Source organism: Chiloscyllium plagiosum, chromosome 7 (assembly GCF_004010195.1).
Source record: "Chiloscyllium plagiosum isolate BGI_BamShark_2017 chromosome 7, ASM401019v2, whole genome shotgun sequence".
NCBI lineage: Eukaryota > Metazoa > Chordata > Chondrichthyes > Orectolobiformes > Hemiscylliidae > Chiloscyllium > Chiloscyllium plagiosum.
Genome location: NC_057716.1, coordinates 29,796,983 through 29,812,597, shown reverse-complemented (window position 1 = coordinate 29,812,597; position 15,615 = coordinate 29,796,983). Strand labels below are relative to the sequence as shown.

General features: G+C 39.6%; 1 protein-coding gene across 1 annotated transcript in view; it reads right to left on the bottom strand.

Moving 5' to 3' along the window:
• Positions 1 to 15,615, bottom strand: part of LOC122551441 (zinc finger protein Helios-like) — a 227,066-nt gene that overhangs the window by 198,612 nt on the left and 12,839 nt on the right. Inside the window, exon 2 of the mRNA XM_043693360.1 lies at positions 3,731 to 3,861. The gene's annotated coding sequence lies outside the window, so the exon portion shown is untranslated. The remainder of the gene's footprint in view (positions 1 to 3,730; positions 3,862 to 15,615) is intronic.

Sequence of the window (15,615 nt, the reverse complement as noted above, 5' to 3'; positions counted from 1 at the left end):
GCCTCCCTACTTTCTGAATGAGCCTACCATGGGGAACCTTGTCAAATGTCTTGCTAAAATCCACATACACCACATCCACTGCTCGACCTTCATCTTGTTTTGTCACATCCTCAAATAATTCAATAACATTTGTGAGGCATGACCTGCCCCTCACAAAGCCATACTGACTATCTCTAATCAATCTATGGTCTTCCAAGTGATCATAAATCCTGACTCTCAGAATCCTCTCCAATACTTTGCACACCACAGACCCTTTTCACTCTATGACAGGTTCTGCACAGGATGAATTGGACAAATAGTTGGAGTGATTTGTTGGTGTTGATCAAGTTAAACACACAGTGTGAACTATTCCTTTATATGCAAGAAGATTGCCACAGCAATATCATGTCCACATGCTCATTTCACATTGCTAGCCTATTTACCTACGTACCAAGCAAGGAAGCTGAACACATTTGTACTATACCATTATATCATGACAATCTATATGTACCACCAGTATGTGACCAAGCTTGATGCTGAAAAAGGCATGAAGACAACCTTAAGGCTAACCTGATCAGATCAGCTTTCATGGTTTATTGCACAAAACCATGAACTGAGGTCATGTGGTATATGAATTTCAGTGCTGATATGATACCAGGAGTTCAGGCTGTTATGTCCTAAAGACTAGCCGATCATATCAAATAGCATCTCCCTTCAGCTGTTTGCTACATGCAAGGTACTGATTACATCCAAGCAAAACTCACATGTCCAACATTAGATATGGTTTTATAATTAAACAACATTTAATTTATAATCCTGAGAGTGCATCCGGTCTTTTAGTATGGTGCACATGCATACATTGAAAGCCACATGCAATTTTTCTTTTTAGGATTTGTTCATGGGATGTGGGCATTGTCAACTGGACCAGCATTTATTATCCATCCCAAGTTGCCCTTGAGAAGGAGGTAGCGAGCTGCCTTCTTGAACCAGTACAGTCCATGTGCTGTAGGAAATCCAGAATTTTGAACCAACGGCATGGAAGGAATTGCATGGAAACTGACTTAGAGGGAAACTTAAAGCTGGTGCAGTTCCCATGTGTCTGCTAACCTTGTCTTTTGAGAAGAAAGTGGTTATGGGTTTGGAAGGTGCTATCTAAGCATCTTTGCTAAATTTCTGCAATGTACCTTGTAGATAGTAGCGGCAGTGTGGTAGATGTTTGCAAATACACAGCGTTGGTGGTGGATGTTTGCAAATACACAGAGCTATGTCCTTAGCAAATAGCAAGAACATAAACAAACACCATACCTGTTTCAACTATAAAAAAAAATAGCTAACAGCCATTCCCTGGTTAATTTCTCAGGACAATGCCTTGATAAGTCAATCTGCCGTAATTAAAATAAAACAAATTTTGGCAATTAACAGTCAGTCATCATTAAAAGGAGGATGTTATTAAACTAGAGAGGGCGCAGAAAAGATTTATAAGGATGTTGCCAGGATTGGAAGGTTTGATTTATAGGGAGATGCTGAGGGGTGACCTTTTAGCAGGGGCATGGATAAGGTGAATAGCCAAGGTCTTTTTCCTAGGATGGGGTAGTCCAAAACTAGAGGGTTTAAGGTGCGAGGGGAAAGATTTAAAAGGCACCGGAGGAGCAACCTTTTTACGTAGAGGGTGGTGTGTGACTGGAACAAGCTGCCAGAGGAATTACAACATTTAAAAGGCATCTGGATAGGTATATGAATTGGAAGGGTTTAGAGGAATATGGATCAAATGCTGGCAAATAGGACTAGGTTAGATTGGGATATGTGGTCAGTGTGGTCATGTTGGACTGGACTGTCTGCTTCCGTGCTGTATGACTGACTGGTGCATTCACCATGTCAACAACTCTAACAATCAGCGTCCATTTGCCAACCAATCAACACTGTCCATTCATACAGTATTAAAAATATATTTTTCCTTCACTTTGGTTTTCTGACTTACTGTCCTGATGACTACAAGATGAAAAGCTCCGACAAAATGTATCTTTGTTTTTAGCAATACTGAAGTTTCATATTCCAAAAGACCAGAACTTGAAAGGGTTCAAAAAAGATTTACAAGGATGTTGCCAGGGTTGGAGGTTGGAGCTATAGGGAGAGGCTGAATAGGCTGGAGCTGTTTCCTCAGGAGCATGAGAAGCTGAGGAGTGACCTTATAGAGATTTATAAATATATGAGGGGCATTGATAGGTGAATACTCAAGGTCTTTTTCCCCAGAGTTGGGAATCCAAATCTAGAGGGCATAGGTTAAAGGCGAGAGGGGAAATATTTAAAAGGAACCGGACTTCTGGAACACTACAGATGGAGACTTGTATAGTGTGATCTGACATTATGACATAGTTCCATACACACAAACTTGGCAGCTAATCTTAGAATAAAGTAAAACAACCTTTTACTCCACATCTCCCTCAGGTTCTTTTACAGTGCTCCTTTCAACCATTGGCATATAACCATGAACCTTGAACTTATTACTTGACGTCTCCTCCCTTTCCCCACCAGGCCTGAGAAGTCTCTTACTTAATACATTCATCTGTCATAGCCTTTTCAGGTCTTTTGGATAACATGTACAATCTATGTGCTTTATCATTGCCTGGGAAGCAAATGCAGGTGGAAATGGGATGCTTTTTTCTGACCTTGATGGAGTCCTCACCACTATCTCAAAAGAAAAAAAAAGGCTATCCTTCTTTGAAGGAGGGTCACTGGAACTCAAAAAGCTAATTCTGTTTTATCTCCACAGATGTCATCAGACTTACTGAGTTTCCCCAGCAATTTCTGTTGTTTGTTTGTTTCAGAACCTTCTGGATAACTTTACTGCCAGAGTTGTTTGTGATTCTCCTGTTTGGAGAGGAACCATTGGGGAAAACAACATGGGAAAAACCAGTGTGGATGTTATCCTCCTGCTGACTAGTGTGCTCAGCATAGCCTCAAAATAACAAACATCATCTTCCACTAGAAGGACAAATACAAAACATGAAAGGATGTTGGATCAAAGCATTGCCACTTCCTCCATTATGTCATTGCTTAAGCCAAAGGTCTAAGTAATGTCTGTGTCACTTTATCTGTGCAGGGGCCTGATAGCTATTGGATAAAATTTTGATTTATTTGATTGGTAATTAACATCTACCTAGCACAGAGAAATTACAACAAACAAATCTCCAAAGAGGAGAAACAACAATGTATTAGGATTAAAGCATGCTGATCGGATACAGGAGTTTCGAAAGGAACTCATAACCAATCTGGAAAATTTTCACACATCCAACTCAATGTTAGAACAGTGGGATCACTGTGACCAGATCATTAGGTACAAACATCATTGTTATCAGGGTTGAAAAACTATGCAGAAATATGTTGCCTGCTGGAACAAAAGTGAACAGCTTTCATTGCTTGGTAAGACAACCCAATGTCATTTGTCAAGAAGACAGCATTCCATCACTTGAAGACTGAGACCCAAAGACAAATTTGGACAATAAAGGCAAGTGATAAGACAAGATTCAACAGTATCTGTCCTAACATGCAAAGCTTTTTTGAAGCCATAAGGGCCAGATAGACAAAATCCCCTTGTTCACAGGTAAGTGTCTCTCTTCTTGATTATGACATTACCATCCATCAGTGCTGGAAATTCATTTCCAAATCCTCAACCATAAATCCACACTGTCAGCTTGTATCCTTCAGAAGCTATTCGCCAGTACTCAGTGGTAGAATCAAAGAATCAACTTACTTTAGTTGGAGAGCTTCAACAACCAATCAAATGCATAAAAAAATTCAAAGCCTGTGGACCTGATGAAGATGTTCCAGCTGAGGTCTTCAAAGCTGTAAACTTCTGCTCACATCTAGATTCATGTTCTCACCCTGCAGATTTGGAAAGAAAGAGAACTCTTCTGTGATTTAAATAACGTGATATTTGTAATTATCTTCAAAAAGGAAGATAAATCACACTGCAGAAACTATCAAGGTACTTTCCTGTAGTCCATAGTGGGGAAAATCCTGACACACTTTATCCTGTATCACCTACTTCCAGTGGCAGAGGAAATCCTGCCAGAAACAGAGTGTGGTTTTCGATCTTCATAGGAATATCTGACATAATATTTATTGCTATGTAAATTAAAGGTACATGCTGAATATGACACAGGGAACTTTTCATTACATTAATAGACCTAACCATACTTTATTCAGTAAATTGAGAGACCCAATGAATCTTCTATAGAGATTTGAATGTCTAATAAACTTTAATATAATCTTGCAATGCTTTCATGGTAATTTCTTTGCATTTGTCTTAAGTGGGAGATCTGAAACAGTTATCTTTAAAATTCAGTGTTAAGCAAAATGAGACAGTCTGCATATATTTAAAATCTACTAGTGTTTGTTCACCGTGAAATTCAACTTCTCTTTAGTGTGAATATTAAATATTGCCTAGATGGAAAATTCTTTAACCTCAGTCCTGTCTGTGCCAAACTAAAATGACCACCGTAAACATATATGACCTCCAGTACGTTGCCGACTGTGTGGTTATCACTCATTCTGCACCAGATTTGCAAGCTTTCTCAACCTCTTCAGTTCTGCATAGTCTGTCCTTAGACGTTGCCAGGATAAAAAAAAACACATATTCAACCCGACCTAGTTAGTCAAATATTTTATTTCCCATATAAGTTAAAACAGATACTTTGATAACTTCCCATACCATGGCAGCTACCTCTCTCAAAAGAAAATCCAACATCAGATCAGGGGCAACAACTCAGCCTTGTACAAGCTACACCAGTATAGACAGGGAGGGGAGGCAATGGCCTTGTGATATTATTGTTAGACTATTAATCCAGAGAACTAGGCAATGGTCTAGGGACCTGAGTTTGAATCATGGTAGAATTTGAATTCAATAAAAATCTGAAATTAATAGTTGAATGACAAACATGAAACCATTGTTGATTGTTAGGAAAAAGCCCAACTGGTTCACTAACATCCTTTAGAGAAGGCAACTGTGTTACCTGGTTAGCTGACACATGACTCCAGACCCACAGCAGGTGACTCTGAAGTGCCTCTGGGCAATTAGGGGTGGGCAATTAATGCTGACCGAGACAGTGATGCCCACATCCTGTGAATGAATTAAAATTGTATACATTTGACAACAAAAATCTCCATAAATCAACTTTCCTAAATTATAGAATGGTTGTTGTCACCACACTCCTGTAAAGTCATGAGACCTGGACTATGTATTAGCATCACAAAAAATGTTGAAACATTTCACCAGCAAAGACTCCACTCCATTCTCCAGATTCAAAGGTAGAACCATCAAACAAATACAAGTGTCCTTTTGCTTGTAAATCTGGCTGTGTTCAGGCAAAAACAAATCCTGCAAAACCAACTACAATTGGCTGGACTCTGCCAGGATGGCCGAAAAGTATTTGTCCCTCCCCCCACCACGTCTTGATTTTTCAAGTGGGCAGTGATCCAGGAGCAGAGAAAGAAAATACTACTGAGACTCTGAAGCTCTTTTTAAAGAATGACAGCTTTGATATAAATGACTGAAAAGAATTTGCTATACATTTTTCAAGGTGTGGACAAATTGTCTACCAAGTTACATCATGCTTTCAGATGAAAAACCTTAATAATGAGGTGGGGAGATAACAATGAAGAATGAGAAGAGAGCAAATCTTGCTTCTACATCCCATTACCACATGGAACATCTTGTGTGTCTGCCAAAAGATCTGTGGATACAGAACCAGTCTGTTCATTCACAAGTTCAAAACTTATGAAACTCATGACCCTGAACAGATGTCATCCTTAAATAGAGAGTCAGTTGACAATGCCGCAAAAATGAAGACCCTATTCTTGTAAGTTAATACTGATATACTTTACTAAACATAACCATATTTTAAGAGGACAAGTTCTGGAACCTTACAGTCAGGATTCAGTATCAATGTGATCTTATGTCACTATTGATCTAGCTCTTTATGCACATGCTTAGTATTGTCTAATATGGACTGTTGATTTTTAATCACATGTAACTTACATGTACCTGAACTCCATTGCATCATTTAAAGAACATTAATTTTTCTCAAGTTAATAGTAAGGTGGGATCAAGTTTCATACTGTGACATTGTCCACTCAACATCTAAAACAGCTGCTATTTACAAAGTGTCATATAATGTTGCCATCTCCTCTTCCAGCAGCTTAAGACTCAAATTTATCTGTTGTGCAATATTGCTTCACCTGATACACAAGTTATTTAAATCAATTAGTTATTTAAATCAGTGATAATATATTTGCTTCCATCTGATTCCTGCCTTAACTAAGTCATAAGTTGGGGGGAAATGTGCCATTTGGCATCACTACATAATGCTTCATGCAGTGAAAGCTTTGGAGGTTCATAAATCTGTCTTTTCTTCACGTCAGGCAATGTCTCAAAAGTCTCCATAACTTATGCATCTGAATCGAAGAGCAGAAAAGCCCAATCACTGTGCTGTATGTGCCAGTGTCACTGCAAGAATACACATCTGCTTCAATACATTTTGGTAGTGTCAGCACCATCAGTCAGATCAAATGGCTCAATTCCCGGGACTGTACATATAAAAGCTCTAGTAGATGGACTACAGATTATTATTTATATATAAACTGTATACAACTAATCTGTGGGTAACTGACACATTAAATTTTTTGTGCATTACAGATTTTGAAGACGGATTTTTATCAATGATTTCTTAGAAACAACTTTCTACAAAGGAGGATTGGCATTTTGAAAGAGTGTCCAAAGCTTTTAAGAGAAGAGAAGATATAATTTTATGCCTTAAGTTATTGGACAAACTTGTAAAAACCTTTGGATTGTGCTGAAGTTTGCTCAGGAAAAACCTTGAACAAAAATTGCCTTTCAGTACACAGCTAGCTGTAGCTATTGTGGAGAAAGCATGCAAGGAGAACCAGTGCTCTCTCTGTCAATAAGAGGAAATATATTTAAGCAAAGCCAGCTAAAAACTCTTTCCCTCGCAGAAATAGTTTGCAAAAACTGATAATTGAAATTGTAATCAGGACTCCCAACTAATTTGCCATCTGCATCTGAAATCTGGTCCAAAATTCCACCAGTCTGCAACTATCAACAACTAGATCTCATTGACAGGAAATCAAAAGAATGGTGAGTAATCAACCCAATCTGAATTTTCACCCTCAAGATACAAGGTTTTTTGCTCATTTTTTTCAAACTCATGACATTTTTGCAGAACTGTCCTGTGTAGTTTATGTATGAATGATGCTTGTATACAAGATTATAGGATATGGTTTAAGATTGCATAGTAGTTTAATTAATAGCCCATTTTACCACTTGCTTAAAGAATACATTTTTTCTTAATAAGTAAGTTATTTTTGAGCTTATCAAAGAAACCTTATTGCAAGTCTCTTTCTGTTCTAGGTAATCGTAATAAAGGGATGCAAATTGATCATTTTGGTGATTAAATAAAACATTTAGACTTTTGGTATGGCTCGTGGAGTTTGATTACCAATGTACTCATCCTGTCAGAATTGTCACAGTACTTGTCAATATTACATCCCAGATTGAAAGAACCACACTCACTATCACAGATTAGCAAAGTTTTAACAAAGCTTTAATGCAGCATTATTATTGTTGCTGTTCTATTATGTGTGTCAATTGACCTTGGACCTCCATGACAGGTGACTCCTTGTCAAGTAGAAAGTATACTTTACTGTAGCTTATCCAAATATTGTATATTATTTAACATACAAGTCATTATGAAATCCCTCCTTTATGATAAAAAAATCCAAGATATTTTTGGTATTACACAAATGAACACTTGTATGTTAGATAAAATCTATAATTGCAAACAACACAACACAACAACAACAACAATCAACATCACAAGGGCAAAGTTCAGTGTACATCCTTTTAGCTTTGAACATGATCAAAACATATAAAACATTATAGCTAGATGTATCAACATTTTCTATTTCCCAAATTAAAAATCATACAATTTCAAATCACGTCAGTTTTCCAAACTGATTTCCAATTTCATGCGCTGTCACTAAATCATAAAATCTTCCTCTTTTGATGGCTTCCTCTCATGCTGTAATCTGGTCACATACTGATAATCATACTAGATTAGGAAAGGTTGTTCCCTCTGGAATTGTTTTTCTCTCTTGATTTTAAGCTGACTGTCTATAGGCCACCAAATAATAACATGACATTGGGGCAGGCAATAAACAAAAGAAATAACTAACGCCCGTAAAAGTGGTACAGCAATTATCATGGGGGATTTTAATCTACATGTTGATTGGTCGAACCAGCTTGGTAAAGGTAGCCTTGCGGAGGTGTTCATTGAATGTATCTGCGATAGTTTTCTTGAACAGTACGCAATGGAACCGATGAAAGAGCAAGCTATCCTAGATTTGGTTCTGTGTAATGAGACAATAATTAATAACCTAATAGTTAGGGATCCTCTTGGAAGGAGTGATCATAGTATGGTTGAATTTAGAATATAGATGGAGAGGGTGAAGATAAAATCCAACATCAGGGTCCTGTGCTTAAACAAGGGAGACTGCAATAGGTGAGGGAGGAATTGGCTAAAGTAGACTGGAAACAAAGACTTTATAGTGGGACAGTTGACGAGCAGTGGGAGACTTTTAAAACAACTTTTCAAAGTACTCAGTTAAAGTACATTCCAGTGAAAAGGAAGGACTGTAAGGAAAGGGGTAATCTTTCAGGGGTGTCTAAGGAAATAAGGGAGGCTATCATATTGAAAGAGAAGGCATACAAAGTGGCCAAGATCAGTGGGAAGTGAGAAGATTGGGAAAGCTTTAAAGGTCAACAGAAAGCCACAAAAAGAACCACAAAGCATTGCTGGCTCTGATTTTTGGATTGTTAGATGCCAGCTTAGATTCAGCCCCTATATTTTGTTCATTTGCTGAGGTCTTTGATATGATACCTTTTGTCTCATGAGGAATTTCATGTAGTCCTTTTAGCAATGATAGTGTACATCTCGAGGCAAAATAAGGCATCTTGAGGCATCTTACTCCGAGTTCAACATTACTTCATCACCTGATATGACAGCATATCTTCTCTTCTGGGTGTAGCATAAGACTTTGCAGCATGTGTTTTTTTAGTATCATGATTTGAATCTCCTGAACAATGTTGCTGTCCCTCATCCTCAAAGTTTACAATTCTTCCAAGTAATTTGTAAACATTGACATTGTCCTCTGTGCACCAAGACCCAGAGTAGGGAAGGGGCATGGTGGTTACTGGTTAGCACTGGTGCCTCACAGTGCAAGGGACCCAGGTTTGATTCAAGCCTTGGAGTTTGAAAGTTCTCCCAGTGTCTGCTTGGGTTTTCGCCAGGTACTCTGGTTTCCTTCCACAGTCCAAAGATGTGGAGGTTAGTTGGATTGGCCATGGCAAGTGCAGGGTTACAGGGATAGGGAGTGGGGCTAGGTGTGGATGGGTCTTCAGGGGAGTCAATGTAGACTTGATGGGCCAAATGTCCTCCTTCCAACATGTAGGGGTTCTATGATTAATATATATCAGGAAAGCAAGGGTCCCAATATCCACCCCACAGAAACTCCACTATAAACCTTCTTCCAGCCTGAAATATGTCCGTTGACCAGTAATTTCTGTTTCCTATCACCCAGATAATTTTGTAACCATGTTGACAATGTCACTCTTATACCATAAACTATAACTTTGGTCAAGATTGTGGTGTGTCACTGTGTCAAATGCCTCTGGTAATCCATGCATACCACACGTCAACAGTAACTCTAGAATTTACAGATTGCTATCCTGAAAATGCTCCCTTTATCCCACTCTTGACCTTCTATTACTTAGCCAATTCTCTATGCATGCTAACGTTACCCCTAATACCATGAACTTTTCTTAAGAAGACGTAACCAAATGCTTTCTAATAATCCACATATATTACATGCACTGCTTCCCCTTTATCTATCCTGCTTGTTATTTCCTCAAAGAATTCTGGTAAAGTTGTCAGGCATGATTTCCCTTAATGAAGCTATGCTCTTCTTGACCATGTTATGCATTTGTAAATGCACTATTACATCCTTATAGATTCTAATATTTTCCCAACAACAGGCATTAATCTAAAAGGTGTATAGTTATCTGATTTATGTTTCCTTCCCTTTTTCCAATTCTTTGGGACTTTTCTAGAATTTAAGGATTCTTGGAAGATTAGTACCATTGCATTCAGCAGCTGTAAAAGGTACTTCATTTAATAACCTAGACTGCATCCTGTCAGGTTCAGGGGACTTACTGGTATTTAGCCCCATTAGTTTCCCTAATACTTTTTCTCTAGGGTACAGTTATTGTATTTATGTCTCTCCTCCTTTTGTACTTGATCATTTTGAAATTTTGTCTTGGTAGCTCTCAATCTACTTCCTCATTCAATACGTCTTTCATTCTCCTCTGTCTTTAAAGAAGATTGTCGTGTGTCTTGGGACAATTATATAATCAAAGGCTAAGTTCATATGGTTGTAAATTGTGCTGGGAATGGTAATCCTGATTCCATTGACTGCAAAAGATATGATTCAAACACAATATAATGCAATCTAGTAACTTTCTGTGAAAACTTTTAAAAATATTTCAATTCAGTTACTTATATTTGCCACTTTAAAAAGATAAAGGTCCACATCTATAACCTATACAAAGTTAGAATGATGTCACTTAGATTTTAAATAAGTTTATGAGTTTAACAGATAATAAGGTGTAAAAGTGAAGTTCAGAGAGGTTCAGCCAACATGTTATTGAATGGTGGAACAAACTTGATGGACTGTAAAGCCTAAAGGTGCTCCTCTATTTTATATTATTACATTGCTTGATCATAAGATATAAGACCATAAGATACTGCAACAGAATGAGGCCCTTTGTTCCAGAGAGTCTGCTCTGCCATTCCATCTTGGCTAAAATGTTTCTCAATCCTATTCTCCTGCTGTCTCCCTGTAATCCTGGATCTCCTTACCAGAGTTAGAGTTGAACAGTACGGAAACAGACCCATTAGTCTAACTCATCCATGCCGACCAGATATCCCAAAATTAATCTAGTCCTTTTTACCAGCATTTGGTCCAAATCCTTTTAAACCATTCCCATTCATGAACCCATCCAGATGCCTTTTAATAAGACTCACTGGTCTATAATTACCAGTGTTGTCTCTACTCCCCTTCTTGAACAAGAGGACAACATTTGCTATCCTCCAGTCTTCTGGCATTATTCCTGTAGACAATAACAACATAAAGATCAAAGCCAAAGGCTCTGCAATCTTCTCCCTAGTTTCCCAGAGAATCCTAGGATAAATCTGATCTGGCCCAAAGGACTTATCTATTTTCACACTTTCTAGAATTGCTAAGACCTCCTCCTTGTGAACCTCAATCCCATATAGTCTAATAGCCTGTATCTCAGTATTCTCTCTGACAATATTATCTTTTTCCTGTGTGAATACTAACAAAAAATATTCTCCTATCTCCTCAGAGTCCACGCACAACTTCCCACTACTGTCCTTGACTGGCTCGAATCTTACCCTATTTATTCCTGACATACCAACAGAAAGCTTTAGGTTTTCCTTGATCCTACCTGCCAAAGACTTCCTGGCTCTTCTTCACACTCTCTTTAGGTCCTTCCTGGCTTACTTATAACTCTCAAGTGCCCTAACTGAGCCTTTATGTCTCATCTTTATATAAGCCTCCTTCTTCCTCTTGACAAGAGAGTCAACTTCTTTAGTAAACCACGGTTCCCTCGCTTGGACCACTTCCTCCCTGCCTGACAGGTACATGCTTATCAAGGACATGCAGTAACTGTTCCTTGAACAAGCTCCACATTTCAATTGTGCCCATCCTCTGCAGTTTCCTTCTTCATCCTATACAACATAAATCTTGCCTAAATGCATCATAATTGCCTTCCTCCCAGCTATAACTCTTCCCCAAGCATTATATTCTGGATCAATGGTGCTGGAAGAGCACAGCAGTTCAGGCAGCATCGAGGAGCTTCAGCAAAATCGACGTTTCGGGCAAAAGCCAAGCATTATATACCTATCCCTTTCCATCGCTCAAGTAACCGTAACTGAATTGTGGTCACTATCACCAAATTGCTCACCTATCTCCAAATCTATCACCTGGCCTAGTTCATTACCCAATACCAAATCCAAAGTGGCTTCACTCCTTGTTGACCCATTTACATATTGTGTCAAGAGTGTGGTGCTGGAAAAGCACAGCAGTGTCTGAGGAGCAGGAGAATCAATGTTTCTGGCTTAAGCACTTCATCAGGAATACCTACATACTGTCAGGAAACTCTCCTGCACACATTGGACAAAAACTGACCCATCTAAAAGTACTCAAACTATAGTGTTTCCAGTCAATATTTGGAAAGTTAAAACCCCCATAACAACTACCCTGTCGCTCTCGCTCTTATCCAGAATCATCTTTGCTATCTGATCCTCTTCATCTCTGGAACTATTTGGAGGCTGATAGAAAACTCCCAACAGGGTGATCTCTCCTTTCCTGTTTCTAAACTCAGCCCATATTACCTCAGTAGATGAGTCCTCAAACATCCCTTCTGCCTTTCTGTAATACTGTCTTTGACTAACAGTGGCACACCTCCCCTTCTTTTACCACCTTCCCTGATCTTACTGAAACACCTAAACCCCGGAACCTGCAACAATCATTCCTGTCCTTTCCATATCCATGTCTCAGAAATGGACACAACATCGAAGTCCCAGTTCAATTTTGATAGCACATGAGGCAATCTTAGTCTTAAATACACTCAAAGACTTAGCCTCCACAGTCCTCTGTGGCAGTCAGTTTCACAGATCAACCACCTCTGGCTGAAGAAATTCCTCCTCATCTCAGTTCTAAAGAGTTATCTCGTCACTGAGGCTGACCCTTCAATCCTAATCTATTCTACTACTGGAAAGATCTTCACCACATCCACTGGATCCATGCCTCTCTAAATTTCAATGAGATCACCCCCTCATCTTTCTAAATTCCATTGAGTAAAGACTCAGAATCCTCAACTGCTCCTCATATGACAAGCCCCTCATCTCTGGGATCATTCTTATGTTGAATTTTTAAAAAGATTATTCACTTTTTAAAGAAGTGCTTATTTTCCTCAAAAATTGAATAACCTGATTTTTAAAAAAAACAAAATATCTTCCACATAACACATTCTAACATGGAAAAAAAAACAATGTCTCACAGAGATGTAATCTCCCAAAATGCTTCTAGCATCTCTTCAAAGTTATTTTAAACATTGTTTTATTTTAATTCAAAATATGACAATTTTAGTCTTCCATGACATATTTAGCCTTGGTTCAGAGATGTTGATGCCCAATATTTTGTTGGTGTCTTGAAATTGCCTATAATCAGATGCTCATACCACATACCAACTGGAACCTGGGCAATTCAGCCCATTCAGGGCTGAAGGTCCTGAACTTAAGGGAATTTATATTTGCCAGGAATTGGTGTTGGAGAGACTGTTAGGTCTGAAGGTTGATAAGTCCCTGGGGCCTGATGGTCTACATCCCAGGGTACTGAAGGAGGTGGCTCGAGAAATCGTGGATGCGTTGGTGATTATTTTCCAGAGTTCGATAGATTCGGGATCAGTTCCTGCGGATTGGAGGGTGACTAATGTTGTACCACTTAAGAAAGGTGGGAGAGAGAAAGCAGGAAATTATAGACCAGTTAGTCTGACCTCAGTGGTGGGAAAGATGCTGGAGTCTATTATAAAAGATGAAATTACGACACATCTGGATAGTAGTAACAGAATAGGTCAGAGTCAGCATGGATTTATGAGGGGAAATCATGCTTGACTAATCTTCTGGAATTTTTTGAAGATGTAACTCTGAAGATTGACGAGGGAGATCCAGTAGATGTCGCGTACCTGGACTTTCAGAAAGCTTTTGATAAAGTCCCACATAGGAGGTTAATGAGCAAAATTAGGGCGCATGGTATTGGGGGCAAGGTACTAACTTGGATTGAAAGTTGGTTGGCTGATAGGAAACAAAGAGTAGTGATAAACTGCTCCATTTCGGAATGGCAGGCAGTGACCAGTGGGGTACCGCAGGGATCAGTGCTGGGACCGCAGCTTTTTACAGTATATGTTAATGATACAGAAGATAGTATTAGTAACAACATTAGCAAATTTGCTGATGATACGAAGCTGGGTGGCAGGGTAAAATGTGATGAGGATGTTAGGAGATTACAGGGTCACCTGGACAGGTTAGGTGAGTGGTCAGATGCATGGCAGATGCAGTTTAATGTGGATAAATGTATGGTTATCCACTTTGGTGGCAAGAACAGGAAGGCACATTACTACCTAAATGGAATCAATTTAGGTAAAGGGGCAGTACAAAGAGATCTGGGTGTTCTTGTACACCAGTCAATGAAGGTAAGCATGCAGGTACAGCAGGTAGTGAAGAAGGCTAATAGCATGCTGGCCTTCATAACAAGAGGAATTGAGTATAGAAGCAAAGAGGTTCTTCTGCAGCTGTACAGGGCCCTGGTGAGACCACACCTGGAGTATGTGTGCAGTTCTGGTCTCCAAATTTGAGGAAAGACATTCTGGCTATTGAGGGAGTGCAGCGTAGGTTCACGAGGTCAATTCCTGGAATGGCGGGACTACCTTATGCTGAAAGACTGAAGCGACTGGGCTTGTATACCCTTGAGTTTAGAAGACTGCTAGGGGGTCTGATTGAGACATATAAGATTATTAAAGGATTGGACACTCTGGAGGCAGGAAACATGTTTCCGCTGATGGGTGAGTGCCGAACCAGAGGACACAGCTTAAAAATACGGGGTAGACCATTTAGGACAGAGGTGAGGAGAAACGTTTTCACCCAGAGAGTGGTGGCTGTGTGGAATGCTCTGCCCCAGAGGGCAGTGAAGGCCCAGTCTCTGGATTCACTTAAGAAAGAGTTGGATAGAGCTCTCAAGGATAGTGGAATAAAGGGTTATGGAGATAAGGCAGGAACAGGATACTGATCAGCCATGATCATATTGAATGGTGGTGCAGGTTCGAAGGGCAGAATGGCCTACTCCTGCACCTATTGTCTATTTTCCTGCAAAAAGTTGAACCACATTGGATACTATTAGGGGAATGGCTTCTCAGAGGAATGTAGCAACAGCCAAATCCATTATACCACGGTTAGCCATGTTGAATGTGGAAAGGAGGAATAAAGGAAGCTGAGGAGATGATAGAGAGGAGTTATAGAGAGATAGTCACACCCAAGTTTCAAGGCAAAGGTAGCTGGGTGACTGTCAGAAAAGAGAAAAGGAATATGCAGACAGTGCAGGAACCCCCTGTGGCCGTTCTCCTCAATAAGCAGTGTACCATTTTGGATACTGTTGGGGGGGGGGGGCTTTGGAGGAGGAGGAGGAGGGGGGGGGAACCTACTAGGGGAAAGCCACAGCAGCCAGGTTTCTGGCACTAAGCCTGGTTCTGTGGTTCAGAAGGGAAGGGGGAAGAATAGGAGAGCAATAGCAATAGGAGATTGAACCTTGAGAGGGACAGACAGGAGATTCTGTGATCATGAGCGAGACTCCCATGTGGTATGCTGCCTCTGGTGTGCCAGGAGAAAGTGAGGACTGCAGATGCTGGAGATCAGAGCTGAAAAATGA